The 16,084-nt window shown below is 35.6% G+C and overlaps 1 protein-coding gene across 1 annotated transcript in view; it reads left to right on the plus strand.

Annotated features, from left to right (window-relative positions):
- Positions 1–16,084, plus strand: part of hs6st1a (heparan sulfate 6-O-sulfotransferase 1a) — a 191,935-nt gene that overhangs the window by 15,930 nt on the left and 159,921 nt on the right. The window lies entirely within an intron of this gene.

Raw genomic sequence — 16,084 nt, forward strand, 5'->3', positions numbered from 1 at the left:
ATTAGGGCCTCCGCTCTCCCCGTGTGAGTTGGCTCGCTGCCGAGCTTCAATTTGCGAAGCCACGAGTTCCGCTTCGGAATTATAAAGCCTCTCAACCCACAGCTGAAGCAGGTGTCTTCACTTTTTCTTAAAGACTTCCTTCTTCAGACCATCAGATGTTAGGAGACTGTTTTAGCATTCATCTCTGTGTGAAAACTTTTGAAAATCAGGAGACCTGAGAAACCTGTGTCAATGGAAACCGCAATGGTGAATGTTTTACAAGCGAAAATGGAGTTTACAGGAGCTAGATCATAATAAAAGATTTTAATACTCATACTTGATTCTGACTGGTCAACCACTGCAGATGTTTCATACCAGCATGTATTCTCTAAGGGCACTTTAAGTCCAATAATAAAAATTAAAAAATTACACTTTATATTTTATGTCCATTTATGTATTTATTTGATAAGTAGCCGTGTAATGAGTGTGATTATGAATTATAAACCCCTTCAGTGTGATACAAGAGATCTTGATCACCCTGTCTGACTTTATTAGTGATAATGGCTGGCTGACCATACATTATCTCTTACATAATGAATGTAATTCTTTTTAAAGCAGAGCTGAAGCAGAACACTGGTCTGTCTACTGACTGTTATAACTCATAAGTATGGTACAAGTTAATTATCCAACATACTATTGTATGTATAATACCAGAGCTGTGGGAAAATGACTAAGTACAAAACAACAGAAGTTTCTTAATAATGACTTTATGTTCACGAGTTTGTCTCGCGGCAATGTAATTTTGTTTTTTTAAAGCACAGGTTACTTATTTTCAGTACAGGTGCCTCCCACTTAACAATCACTGCTTTAATGAGCATTTGCATAACAAGCTCCTTCTTATAAACAGATGTTTTTAAAACTTTATAAAAATGCTTGTGCCGCTTTCAGCAACTTTTGTGCATCTTAGTGTTTTTTGTGCTTCTCACTTCATTTTTTTGGTGCATTTTGTGATCCAGTTCTTGATAAAATCATAGATTGAAAATATATTTTTTTTTTGTTGAATGAATTTATGAGGAATCACATTTACTTGATTTTTCGGTTGTCTGTTAAATGATGAGTAAAGCTTTTTTTCTTTTTTAAAAATGTAAGAAACTCAGGATTTTTTGGTAAGATTTTGTGCATGCAAGGTGTCTTTGTAAACTTTGGAAAATTGATTGATCCATTTTTAAAGATATCTGCCGGTAACCTACAGTACTGATGCTCTTTGATAATGTTTAAGAGAGGTCAAGGGCGTATCTATAATTAATGTGCCTCGCAGTTGTATTGGATCGGCATTCAGCGAATGTGCGAAACATCATCTAGGAGTTGTAGAAAGTAGTTTGAAAGTGCAGTGGTGGCACAGGTTTAGAGTCACCCTCAAGCCATCCAAGATATAGTATAGTTCCCCCCCCCCCCATCGGAACAGATTTGAAGAAATTTAGCATTATATCACTTGCTCACCAATGGATTCTCTGCAGTGAATTGGTGCTGTAAGAATGAGAGTCCAAACATGTTTTTTTATGATGTTAATTGATGTTTTTATCTGTTTAAACTCTTGTTCTGAACTCATTTACATCTTGAATGGCCCAAGAGTCAATTTTCAGCAAATTTTTATTTTTGGATAAACTATTCCTTAAATTAACTGATTCGGACGTCATTGGGATCTCTGTTACCAAGATGTGATCGTTTGTTGACTGGGTATGAGTGTTATAGCAGATGTATGGTACTTGCATCTAGAGCACTTAAAGATTAAATAGAGTGTGATTATTTAATGATAATACTGTGTATATAATTAAGGGAAGGAATTGCTTCTACAGTGGCCATTCTGAACCTACTTATTGAGTTTTTTTTCCTTCTTTTTTTTAATGTAGGATGGGATGCCATCACTTCCAGAATAAAAGTTTCCTGATAATTTACCTCTATGTCATCCAGGATGTTCATGTCTTTCTTCAGTTACAAAGAAATTAAGGTTTTTATATAGTGAATCTAAATGGAAACCAATGGGTTGAAGGTTCAAATTGCAGTTTCAATGCAGCTTCAAATGGCTCTACAGCTGGCGGATAAGGGTCTTGCCTAGTAAAACGATTAGCCATTTTCTAAAAAAAATAAAATTAATAAAAATAAAATAAAAAATATATCAATAACATTCTATATTTTTTAACCACAAATTCTCATCTTGCATTAGTTCGACCTCACACATTAAGTAATCACCTTTCTGAACCGAAGTACACAGATGAAAATCTAACCATACGTGACTTTTCTAATGTGACTATGTAATCGTGAAGTTGCAAGACATGCGTTTGTGGTTAAAAAGTATATACATTTTAAATTTTTTTTTTTAAGGAAATGACTGATCTTTATGCTAGATTAGACCTTTTTTCCTCGGCTGAGATTGTGTAGAGCTTTTTGAAGTAGGGTTGATTTTTTTCCTTGAATTCTAAAAAACTAAATTTATTCGAAACATTAAATTCAAATTAATCTATAAAATTGGGAAATGCATCCAGCCCTACTTTGAAGCTGCCCTGAAACTGCAATTTGGACCTTCAACCTGTTGGTTCCAACTTCCCACTGAAGTCCTCTATATGGAGAAAAATCCTAACATGTTTTCCTCAAAAAATTTTTTACTAAAGACATGAACATCTTGGATGACATGGAGTGAGTAAATTATTATGAAATTTTTATTCTGGAAGTGAAGTCTTTAAATGAACAGAATTATCCAGAAAAACAACAGACAGTCGACAGTTTGCTCCTGTTAATTACTGACAGGATCTAAATTACCATGTATGTCTGTGAAACTCAAGTTTAACTGACCTTATCAGGCAAAACTACATAGTGTGGTCTGAGTAGAGCATAAGACTCTATATAAGCTGCCCTTTCCCAGTGTCCTGTGCCGCCCCACCCTAGAGAGTACTGAACTGGGGAGGAAAGTTTATTTGTGGGGGCCGTATTATGGCACATAATGTTCCCGTATTATACGCTTTTCTGCTGATACGGCCGTGCTGTCGACAACTCCACCGAGCTGGCAGCTCCGTGCGGCGTTATCTGCTAAAGTGAGAGGGAGAGAGAGCGAGAGAGAGAGAGAGAGAGCGCACAGGCTTGATTTATTGCCTCTGCAGAAGAGAGAGCGAGAGAGGAGGGGTGAAGAGTGAGAAAGAGAAGCGAGATTCTTTCTTTGACTCGCTGGAGTTGAGTGAGACAGGTTGGAGTTTGAGCCCGAGTGAAGGAGGAATCCAAATGAATGAAGAGGTGCTGATTTTTCTCCCTCCTCATCTGCAGGAGACTTTTCCCAAACTTCTGTGTGTCTCCACATCCTCTGTGGGCCACCGATTCTTCTGTGTTCCTCTCCTGGGAACCTGTTATAGACCTCATCTGACCGCTGCTCAACAAAAGCCTCTCGGGAATTACCCAGCATGCCTCTCGGTCTGCAGAGAGTTCTGCCTTGAAGCTTTTCTGGCGGTGGAGGGAGAGAAGCTCCCCCTTTGCTGAAACCCCCGCTGTGTTATTAAGCTCTGTTTGAGTCCAGACTCAGGCGTGAGAATTCCAAGATAGCTTGTGTGCAGCTTTTCCCACTTTATTCCTGTGTGTTTGTTTGCACAGACAAATTGCATAACACCTGATGTATAATTTGTACGATCAGTTATACATTAGCAATGCCTGACTAGAAAAGTCTAAGCAAATAAACTTTAGTAAATCATTCACTGAAAGTAGTGGTCTATTTCAGCATCACTTTTACAGAAACATAACATGGAGTTTTTTTTTTGTTTTTTTTACTTTATCATGATTCTTTTTTTTTTTAAATTCAGTTCAACTAACAATTAATTTACAATAGAAAATAATTTTCACCCCTGGTTTAAAGTAATGCACTTAACAATAAAAGTCTATGGCGTAAGACACTGACTTCACTACACCTATTTTATTCTATTATAAACCAGGGGACCAAGTCAAAACCTCACTACATCTATTCTATTCTATTCTATTCTATTCTAAACCAAGGGACAAATTCCAAACTTCACTACATCTGTTCTATTCTATTATAAACCAGGGGACCAAGTCAAAACCTCACTACTTCTATTCTATTCTATTCTATTCTATTCTATTCTATTCTATTCTAAACCAAGGGACAAAGTCCAAACTTCTCTACATCTATTCTATTCTAAACCAAGGGACCAAGTCAAAATTTCACTACATCTATTCTATTCTATTCTATTCTATTCTATTCTATTCTATTCTATTCTATTCTATTCTATTCTCAATCAAGGCACCAAGTTCAAACTTTACTACATCTATTCTATTCTAAATCAAAGGACCAAGTCCAAACTTTCTATTCTATTATATTCTATTCTAAATCAAGGGACCATATCCAAACTTCACTACATCTATTCTATTCTATTTTATTCTATTCTGAACCAGGGGATCAAGTCAAAACCTCACTACATCTATGCTATTCATTTCTATTCTATTCTGTTCTCAAACAAGGGACCAAGTCCAAACCTCACTACATCTATTCTATTATATGCTAAACCAAGGGACCAAGTCCAAACTTCGCTACATCTATTCTATTCTATTCTATTCTATTCTATTCTATTCTATTCTAAACCAAGGGGCCAAGTCAAAAATTTCACTACATCTATTCTATTCTATTATATTCTGTTCTGTTCTATTCTATTCTATTCTATTCTATTCTATTCTATTATTCTAAACCATGGGACCAGGTCAAAACTTCACTACATCTATTCTATTCTATTATATTTCAAGGGACCAAGTCAAAACCTCACCACATATATTCTATTCTATTCTAAACCAAGGGGCCAAGTCAAAAACTTCACTACATCTGTTCTATTCTATTCTATTCTATTCTATTCTATTCTATTCTATTCTATTATTCTAAACCATGGGACCAGGTCAAAACTTCACTACATCTATTCTATTCTATTATAATTCAAGGACAAGTCAAAACCTCACCACATCTCTATTCTATTCTATTCTATTCTATTCCAAGGGACTAAGTCAAAACCTCACTAGATCTATTCTATTCTATTCTATTCTATTCTATTCTATTCTATTCTAAACCAAGGGACCAGGTCAAAACTTCACCATATCTGTTCTGTTCTGTTCTATTCTATTCTATTCTATTCTATTCTATTCTATTCTATTCTATTCTATTCTATTCTATTCTATTATAATTCAAGGGACCAAGTCAAAACCTCACTACATATATTCTATTCTATTCTATTCTAAAGCAAGGGACCAAGTCAAAACTTCACTACATCTATATTCTATTCTATTCTATTCTATTCTATTCTATTCTATTCTATTCTATTCTATTCTATTCTATTATTCTAAACCATGGGATCAAGTCAAAACTTTACTACATCTATTCTATTCTATTCTATTCTATTCTATTCTATTCTATTCTATTATTCTAAACCATGGGATCAAGTCAAAACTTCACTACATCTATTCTATTCTATTCTATTCTATTCTATTCTATTCTATTCTCAATCAAGGCACCAAGTTCAAACTTTACTACATCTATTCTATTCTAAATCAAAGGACCAAGTCCAAACTTTCTATTCTATTATATTCTATTCTAAATCAAGGGACCATATCCAAACTTCACTACATCTATTCTATTCTATTTTATTCTATTCTGAACCAGGGGATCAAGTCAAAACCTCACTACATCTATGCTATTCATTTCTATTCTATTCTGTTCTCAAACAAGGGACCAAGTCCAAACCTCACTACATCTATTCTATTATATGCTAAACCAAGGGACCAAGTCCAAACTTCGCTACATCTATTCTATTCTATTCTATTCTATTCTATTCTATTCTATTCTATTCTATTCTAAACCAAGGGGCCAAGTCAAACATTTCACTACATCTATTCTATTCTATTATATTCTGTTCTGTTCTATTCTATTCTATTCTATTCTATTCTATTCTATTCTATTCTATTCTATTATTCTAAACCATGGGACCAGGTCAAAACTTCACTACATCTATTCTATTCTATTATATTTCAAGGGACCAAGTCAAAACCTCACCACATATATTCTATTCTATTCTAAACCAAGGGGCCAAGTCAAAAACTTCACTACATCTGTTCTATTCTATTCTATTCTATTCTATTCTATTCTATTATTCTAAACCATGGGACCAGGTCAAAACTTCACTACATCTATTCTATTCTATTATAATTCAAGGACAAGTCAAAACCTCACCACATCTCTATTCTATTCTATTCTATTCTATTCTATTCTATTCTATTCTATTCCAAGGGACTAAGTCAAAACCTCACTAGATCTATTCTATTCTATTCTATTCTATTCTATTCTATTCTATTCTATTCTATTCTAAACCAAGGGACCAGGTCAAAACTTCACCATATCTGTTCTGTTCTATTCTATTCTATTCTATTTTATTCTATTCTATTCTATTCTATTCTATTCTATTCTATTCTATTCTAATTCAAGGGACCAAGTCAAAACCTCACTACATATATTCTATTCTATTCTATTCTAAAGCAAGGGACCAAGTCAAAACTTCACTACATCTATATTCTATTCTATTCTATTCTATTCTATTCTATTCTATTCTATTCTATTCTATTCTATTCTATTATTCTAAACCATGGGATCAAGTCAAAACTTTACTACATCTATTCTATTCTATTCTATTCTATTCTATTCTATTATTCTAAACCATGGGATCAAGTCAAAACTTCACTACATCTATTCTATTCTATTCTATTCTATTCTATTCTAAACCAAGAGACCAAGTGAAAACTTCACTACATCTGTTCTAGTTGAATGAATTTCTAGTTGTGTGTCATTCTGTGAAAAAAAAAATTATATTATATTATATTATATTATATTATAAACCGAGGGACCAAGTCAAAATCATTTCCATGATATTTGTTTGCATTTCACAGATGCTGTTTTAGAGCATAACCTAATTAGTTCTTTTAAAGCACTTTGAAGCACGTAGTAGTAAAATTTGTAATCATACAGCATCATGGTACTGTGGTACTATCCACCAGGGTCCATCAGTTAAAGATTGTTTTAACTGCCACAGTACTTTTCAGGAAGTCATTCACTCAGTTTCCATTGTTTATTTAAATTTTAAACCGATTTGCACACAAGAAGTGTCTGTTTCCTGAACATTAGAGATGGCATACTCCCACTTGAGTGACTTTACAGATCTGTATTGACACAAAGCGGCTTTATGTTTGGGAATGTTTATTTAATGAACCATTCATATGAAGCACATAAATCTTTTCCCGCTCTCAGCTGTGCCCAGTCGGACCGTCAGTCATCCCGTGTCAGTGGCCCTAGGAGGCAGCCCACAAAAGCCCCTCTCTCTCTCCGTCTCTCAGAGAGCAGCAGGAGGGAGATGGGATCTCTGTTAATGTGAGGCCTCTTAAAAACAAGCTCCCAGATCTCTTCTGTTTTCCAGAGAAAGATTTACATTCTTTTGCATGGAAAACTGGGGTCATTGTTGGTTAAAACGACCTCACCCTGCGTCTGCAATAAGCTGAGAATAGTTTTGTAGATTTATCTGTTATATTTTAACACACTGATGCACATGCATTTTTCATTTTTCTGAAAAAAAGAGTGACTTAGAAAAAAAAAAATCTTTAATCATCTTTAATATTTGGATTATCTGTGTTAAAGGAAAAGTTTATGCTTTTTAGAATATGCGAGCTGCTTTTTCCATGCAACATAGGATAATGTTAATTTATATGATTATTGAATGAAAACATTTATATTAATTCTAGTTTAATTAATGACAACAACACTGGTTGTGCACATGCTCTAGACAAGATTCTCATGCTGGACGCACTTGTTCAAATCTGGGCTGTGACATTTCCTGGTCCCATTCCTTCTCTCTTTCCTCAGCAATTTCCTGTCCCTGTCAATAAAAAATGGCGAAGAGCCCAAAAAGAACATAAAAATGGGGTCCTGTGTGGTGAAAGCCCTTGTGATTCACTCTGTTGGGTTTAAAGTTACTCCAGTGATAGACTGAGCACTGACTGCTCCTCAGCCTTTATTCGAGGGTTGACATTTCAGCAGACGTTGATACACTCCATGTCAGTGCTTAAACATGATGGATGACTCACAAGAGCTTTGTTGACTTGTTAGTAGATCACACAGCAGCTTCTGGAAGAAGCAGGTCTGTGCAACGACTGAAGATCACAGTCATGCAGTCATTGGTAAGGCATGGAGGCATGAATTCACTCTTCAAAGATGAGATCAGAGCATTAACTATACATTTAACTGACATGTTCCAGACCATATTTCACACTTGTTGGGGTGTGTGTGTTCTGGTCAAATTCTTTTTAAAAGTGTTCTTTTCTTCACACTGTTGAGTTGGGCTGGATTTAGTGTGCGCCATTGTCTCTTGAGGGCATGTTTAACAACCATTTTCTAACTTGCAAGTGTTCAGCAGAATGGCAGACATGTCTCAAGTTAAGAATTATGCTGTTTTTTGCATATAGGCTAAGATTTATGCATCATTGTTTGAACCTTTTGTAGTGTTGAACCACTTTTTAATGGCTTTGATGGGCTTTCACTGCAAAAGATGCATATTTTTCACTTGTAGTTTTTCAGTCCGCTTATGTTTTTGTTACTTTAATTTTTGCAGCCTAGTTTCCATAAATGTTTCAGTTGGGTCATTCCACGTCAACTCAACCAGAGGTCTCCAGCTTAAACGAGCCAAAAAACACAAGTAGTGCTTTTTGCCATTTTTGAACTGTGTATCAAAGTGTAACAAAGGTTGCTAGAGTCAACAGATTTTACTAACAGACTTACAAATCTCTGTGTAAAAATAAAACAAAGATGCTGCCAACTTTCTAAAGTCAATTGTATACCCCTGTAAATGGGCTCCATATCTTAAGTGAAAACCCCCCTCTACAAAATAGTGGATTACTCAGTAAAAATACAATACTTTGGCTTTAAGCACTATTTATGTTTGTTTATGCACTACTATTTATGTTTGTTAAAATTTTTGAAATTTGGTTGATTTGACATGAAATGACCCAGTTAGACTACTAGATTTTCCATAGTGTTCTAATCTTTATTATTTCATTTTATTATAGTTATGCACAGTTATACACTATTTTGTTGGCTAGATATTGGTGTTTATGAGTACAAACTGTTGTGAGATTTCCAGATTTTTTGATAAGGATTTCTAAAAATAATTTTTACAGAGCGGAGCATGACAAGGAAAATAAATAGTCAAGGACTGTTGTCATAAAAGCCCTTGACTTTAAAAATGTTCCTTGCAGTAATGTGGTGTTACTGAATACAAATTTCTAAAAAAAGCAATCAATGAAAACTTGTTTGAAAGTTTGTAGAAGTGCTGAGTAACAACATTCAAACATTGAACTTTTTTTTTACAGCAAAGAATTTTCAACCATGAGCTTCTGATATTTTTCAGATTGGATTTTTTGAGGCGTCTCGCATTTTACTCTGGGGACTGAAACTTACAAATGAGCACTGAGTAGACAGAGCTGATCTTGTACATTGTAGTAGGTTTATTTTAGAGCTGCAAAACGATTAGTCGTGATTAATCGATTCAAAATAATTTATACATTTGTGTTTGCATACTGTATGTGTGTGAACTGTTAGATTTGTATTATGTATATATATATAAATAAATACACATATGTATATATTTAAAAAAATATTTTGTATGTAAACATTTGTGTATAATCTGTATTATATATAAATAGAAATATTTTACATATAAATCTAACATATTTTCCCCTAATATATACATGTATGTGTGTGTATTTATATATACATAATAAATATACACAGTACGCACACATATACAAATCGATTAATCGCAACTAATCGTTTTGCAGCTCTGGTTTATTTGCTTAGTTTGTACCAGCTAACATGATTTGCTTGACCACAGGAAGTGATCCCTGTGTGGTCAACTATTGTACAGGGCAGAGAGAGCGAATGAATGAGCAAAAGAGAGAGAAAGTGACTCTGACTATGAGAAACTGAGGGACGATGAGAAAAATGTACGGAGGGGTGGGGCGGGAGAGAAATATTCCGTCATAATCCAGCTGTTGCTGTGACATGAATCAGGTGACCTTTCTGTCAGCATCTCAGCCCATTACAGAAGATGATTTGCAATCAGCTAGAGAAGAGAAATGCTGGAGGTTGCAGAGGAAGCGGGGAAAAAAATGAATATCCACTGACAGAAAGCCATAATGTTAGAGAAGGAGATGGAGGGAGGAGAAAATGAAGAGTGAGTATATGAAAGAGTGAAGAAGTGCAAGTACTTGGCAGGAGCACAATGAGATGTCATTTTTTTCAGTCTGTGTTTGTATGGTGATGTATTGAAAGGATTTGTCTGCCTGCCATGAGTGGGAGTGACCCCTGTGGTTTCCTGTTGTCTGGATCACTTTTTATTTTTTACACACTCGTCAAACCCCTCCTGATGTCCACCTCTCCGAAACGGGGAGGCTCTTACCTGGATCTGTGAGATTTGTGCGCAGTCAGAGTGAAATTTGTCTGTTAGGCACTGTTGCTGGAGTCAAACAGGGCCATGTGATCTCACCCTCTTTTGCTTGACAAGCGTGCTAATTGAATTGTGGGAAAATGCTTATCATTGGCATGTAGTAAGTAGATGCGATTTATCTACCTTGTTTTTATATCATGCACAGCACATCATCAGAATGGTTAATACAGTATACAGTGCTAGTTGTACTGGTCAATTTGCAGGGATGTAAGCAGCAAGTTGAGCAAGACACTTGACCCTAGGGCTGGGTGAAAAATATCTTAAATCCCAAGAATCAATTAGACTGTTTTCAGTTAGCGAATGGAGCATTGTAGTGCACCTCCCATCCAATAAATCACAATAAGCTTTGCGCTTTGTTACTTTAATTTGAAAGTCTCCGATTTTAAATTCTGTCCATTTTATTACAGTTTTCAAACAATTAATGCCGTTTTGAATGTTTGAAGGTATGTTAAAAGAGAGTACAGCTTACTGAAATCTGTTTCCTGTCTCATGTAATCGCTCAATCATTGTTTCAAGCACACAAAGATGTCAGTATAACAGCTTGTAAACAATATGTCACGTAATGTTGCATCTCAGAGAAAACATATTCGGTGACCATAAACGTATTAGTCAGCTAGAAAATGAACTCTAGAGAGGATCATTTTGCTAAATATTTGCTCCATATAACATATTCATTGTAATTTTTAGTTTTTCCATGTTTAATTTATGTCTGAATAAGTTTGCATACTATATTGGTGTGTGTACTGTGTATATTTATTATGTATTTATAAATACACACACATATATGTATATATATTTAAAAAAATATGTGTATATATTGTATGTATTTGTATGTAAATGCATATTACAACATATATACAACATATTTTTCCTCAATATATACAGGTGTGTGTATTTATATATACATAATAAATATACACAGTACACACATATAGTATGGAAACCCTTTTTTATTGATTAATCGCGAATAATCGTTTTGCAGCTCTAATTTAAAAAAAATGGAGTAGATATATAATTATGTAATTGTAACTTTATTTAATTTAGATTTATATATTTATAAAACTTCTTTGAATTTAATTGAAGCATCTGTATACAAATAAGCCAATTTTAATCTTCAGGATTTTAGTAATGTAGTACCAACTGACTCATATGTATATTTTACAGCATTGTATTTGGCATGTACTGGACCTCATACATATCTAAAATAAGCAATATCAAATCGAATCAGAAATCAAATTGAATCATAAATATGTCAATCAGAACCAAATCAAATTGTGAAAATTTACTGGCCCTGGTCTTTTAACAATAACTAAATATTTTATTTTTAATCATTAATTTATTAAATACATTTTTTAACAGTTTTTAGTAGGTCATCCTTTGTATGTCTTTTGCCTGGAAAAAGACCATGTTTTTTCACCCTCCTTTTAACTTTAGACTTTTTTAAAATATTAATTTTAAACTCTTATTTAAAATTTTTTTGTTTGTTTGTTTTTAGTTATGTTTACTAACGGTGTGTTCACACGGGGTGCAAGCGTCAACGCTTAACGGAAGGCGTGGCTGACGTTTATGGTCATAGCAGCGTCAGCCAATAAAATGCTGCTCTTGAACAAGATGAACGTGATTGGCTGCCGCCTGGCCACTGTATTTGCATAGAGCGATCTGATTGGCTGACGCGGCGCTTCACTGGCGTTGCTCGCGGCAGAAGTTGAAAATTTCTCAACTTCTGTCGCGAGCAACGCGAGTGAAGCGCCGCCGACGGATCCACAATTCCTTTCGGCAAAGCTTGACGTCACCCATTCAAAGTCAATGGGAAGCGTTGACGCTTGCGCCCCGTGTGAACACACCGTAATGCATTTCTTTGAGTAAAAATAGGAAAAGGAAAAACTTGATATTGTGAAATATTAAAATTCTAAATAACTGTTTTCTATTTCAATATATTGTAAAATGTTATTTATTTCTGATGTGACTCATCATTTCCTTCACTTCAGTGTCACATGATCCTTCAGAAATCATTCTTAATATGCTAATTTTAAAGGGATAGTTCATACAAAATGTAAATTTGTGTCATTCCAAACCTTTGAAGACCTTTGTTCAACTTTGGAACACAAATTAAGATATTTTAAATGAAATCTGAGAGCTTTCTGACCACGTTCAGTGCTCAGAAAAATAGTAAGGATGTCATTAAAATAGTCCATGTGACATCAGTGGTTCAACTGTAGTTATGAAGCTGAGAAAATATTTTTGTGCAGAAAGAGAACAGGAATTTTCGCTAGAAAATCTCTCCAGGCCTGCTTATGACATGACGTCAGTCCTCTGTGGTGTGAGTTTGAACCGACAGTGTGAAGTTCTCGACCGTGGCTAAGGCGGTCCTGGCGGTTAATAGCCGAGTTCTACGCTACAAGCAGATGCTAGTGCAAGAGAGGGAGGAAAAGGTGTCTGACAGAAAGAGACGACTACTGCGAAGTGTTTCTCAGCGATCCGCCGTGTCCGCCCTCACAGTCACTTAGCGTTTTGACAGAGCAACTCAAGCTTTTCAAGCTCCAAGACTCTAAAGTGCACTTAACAGCTTACTATAACAACGTGTTTTTTGCCGTGCACTCGAGGCCTGCGCCGAAGAGCACTTCCTGAGACTCGTAGGGTTGAAGATGATGTGCTTCTCCTTCTCTTTTACTCTCACCGTGTTTATTTTCGCGACGTCATCAGTCACTTCGCATCTGATTGACAAGCCTGCTGAATCATCTGGAGACGGCTAATGCACATTTTGTGTCTCGCGGAACATTTGAAAGTGCATTCGGTAAAATTCGCCGCTGGAGTGCTGTCTGAGTTGTTTTGCTTAACGGATGTAATGTGTTGTAATAGACTCTTGTGTTTGTTTGCACATAGCCTGTGTTTTTGTTTGCTTTTTTGGTAGAGAGGTCATTATGCATTTCATGTGTAATTATGATGTACAGTGCCTTGCGAAAGTACTCATACCCCTTCATTTTTTTTCACACTTTATGTTGCTGCCTTATGTTAAACTACTTTAAATTACTTTTTTTCCCACATCAATCTACACTCCCTACTCCATAATGGCAAAGCAAAAAATAACTGAAAAGATCCCGTTGCATAAGTATTCATACCCTTTTCTGGGACACTCGAAATTTAGCTCAGGAGCATTCATATTGCTTCTGGAAGTTACTACACTTCGAGTGGAGTTAAACTGTGGCAAATTCATTTGAATGAGTATGATTTAGAAAGGCACACACCTCTCAGAAAAGGTCTAACAGCTGAAAATGCATATCAGAGCAAAAACCAGTCCTGAGGTCAAGATAACTGCCTGTAGAGCTCAGTGACAGACTTGTGTTAAGGCAATGATCTAGGGAAGGGTTCAGAAAAAAATCTGCTGCATTGAAGGTTCACAGAAGCATGTAGCCTCCATTATCCATAATGGAAGACGATTGGAACAACTAGGAGTCTAGAAAATGTCTGCCAGCCCCCATCCAAGCTGACAGAGCTTGAGAGGTGAAAAGTTGAGGCAAAAAATGGCAGATAATTGCCAAATGCAGATGTGCAAAGCTTGTCACATCATACCCAAAAAGACTTGAGGCTTTAAAGGTGCTTCAACTATGTACTGAGTTAAGGGTATGAATACTTATGCAATGTACTTATTTCAGTGTTTTATTTTTAACAAGTTTGTAAAGTTTGCAAATCTGGTGTTTGCTTTGTCATTATTATGGTGTATTGAGTGTAAATTGATGTGGGGAAAAAACTAATTTAAAGCAGTTTGACATAATGCTGCAACAAAACAAAATGTAAAAAATAAATGCATTTGCAAGGCACTGTATAGCAACATTGTTGGAGCTTTGGTTCAGGCATGAGGAAGTTTACTTGCAGGAATTGCAGCCACTTAAAAGTGTCTGAGTTGTTTTACACTTTGCCATGAAGCTTTCTGCAACAGAAGGAAGTGATACGTCAGGAAGTGAAAGCCTGCTATCAGGAAAAGATCAGATCTCTGTCTGCGATATGACAGAGATTGGGCTCAAATGCTGTCATGTGATCTTCATTTTCACCCTCAGAGGGATATTTCTTCATATGCAGAGGTCATTCTGCTGAGTTTGTCTTCTTTCGTGTGCCATTGCCTTGCAACCTTATTTTAATGATGCAAAACCGATGCAAACTTTTAGCTTGGGGTTGTTGTTTTTTTTTGTATAGTTGCTTCTCTGTCTTTATCTAATATATGTCCGCTTGTGTAGGGAAGAAAAATCACAAATAGGATCTCTTTGACATCTCAGTTGTTTCACTTGCATAGGAATATCTTTAAATAGGGAGCTAATGGACTTTAAATTGTTTTTGCTTCTCTTTTCATATTTTTCTCTTGAGCCTACCGAGTGGGAAAGTTTTAATAGTCAAAGATTTCTCTTATCTCTGCAGATTTAACTCCATGTGTAGTTAAGTTTTAAGTATCGCCTGAAGTATCATCTCAGATGCTTCTACTTATAATTTCTTGGTACAGTAATTCCCAAACTTTTTTGTGAGCTAAACATCTAAAATATTTACTTGTAGTGGCTACTGAGATTTTAAATGGGTCCTATTATGCTCTTTTACAAAGTCTTTATTTTGTTTTGGGGGTGCATTAGAACATGCTCTCATGCTTGCTGGTTCGAAAAATGAAAAATTTTTCACATAATTGGCACAAATGGCTCGATTAGTTTCGTGTTTGATTAAGGTCCATCTCCCGAAAAATGAAATGTGTTGTGATTGGTTAGACGGCGTTTCAGTCCTGCCATGCCCCTTCCGAAAGCAGCAAGCTAGATTAAAATGATTCTTACGTTTTAAATATGGCTATTTTTCACGGCTACTGGAGCAGTTTGCGGACACTTTAGTCAATGCTCGCATTTATACGAGCCACCCTGCGGCTCGCTGAAGCATCCCAGAAACAGCTGTTCATGCTACATCGCTAGGCGTTAGGCGAATCCCCCACCTCATCCTTCCCCACTTGCCAACGATTTGAATTTCCGTAGGCGGGATTTACGTTGTGACATCCTAACTAGGGGTGGGTATCGTTTGAATTTTATCGATTTCGATTTCGATTCCGATTCCACTTATCGATTCCGATTCTTTTCGATTCCCAGTTTCGATTTCGATTCCGATTCCACTTATCGATTCCGATTCTTTTCGATTCCCAGTTTCGATTCCGATTTAGTAAAAAAAAAAAAAAAAAACACAAAAGTCAAACATTAATATATTAAACATGTTTATTTTCAGTGCTAGCTTGCAACATATTATTTTATTACAGGGGTTCTCAACCTTTTTTATATCAGGGCCCCCTTCTTCTCGGGTCAGTTTTGCAAGGCCCCCCTATGCCTGACATTTCCTCTAAAGGTGTTTATTTTTTAACCTTTTTTATTAACCTAAACATTAGTTTTGCCTTTTTATTTTCTCCTGCATGTTATTAAAAAAAATCAAGCAAACTTTAAATTAAAGCTATACTTTTGAATTTAAAAGAAAATCCTCTGCTCTAACTTTTTAACATGAATACACACATA

This window comes from Garra rufa, chromosome 10 (genome assembly GCF_049309525.1).
Source record: "Garra rufa chromosome 10, GarRuf1.0, whole genome shotgun sequence".
Classification (NCBI taxonomy): Eukaryota; Metazoa; Chordata; class Actinopteri; order Cypriniformes; family Cyprinidae; genus Garra; species Garra rufa.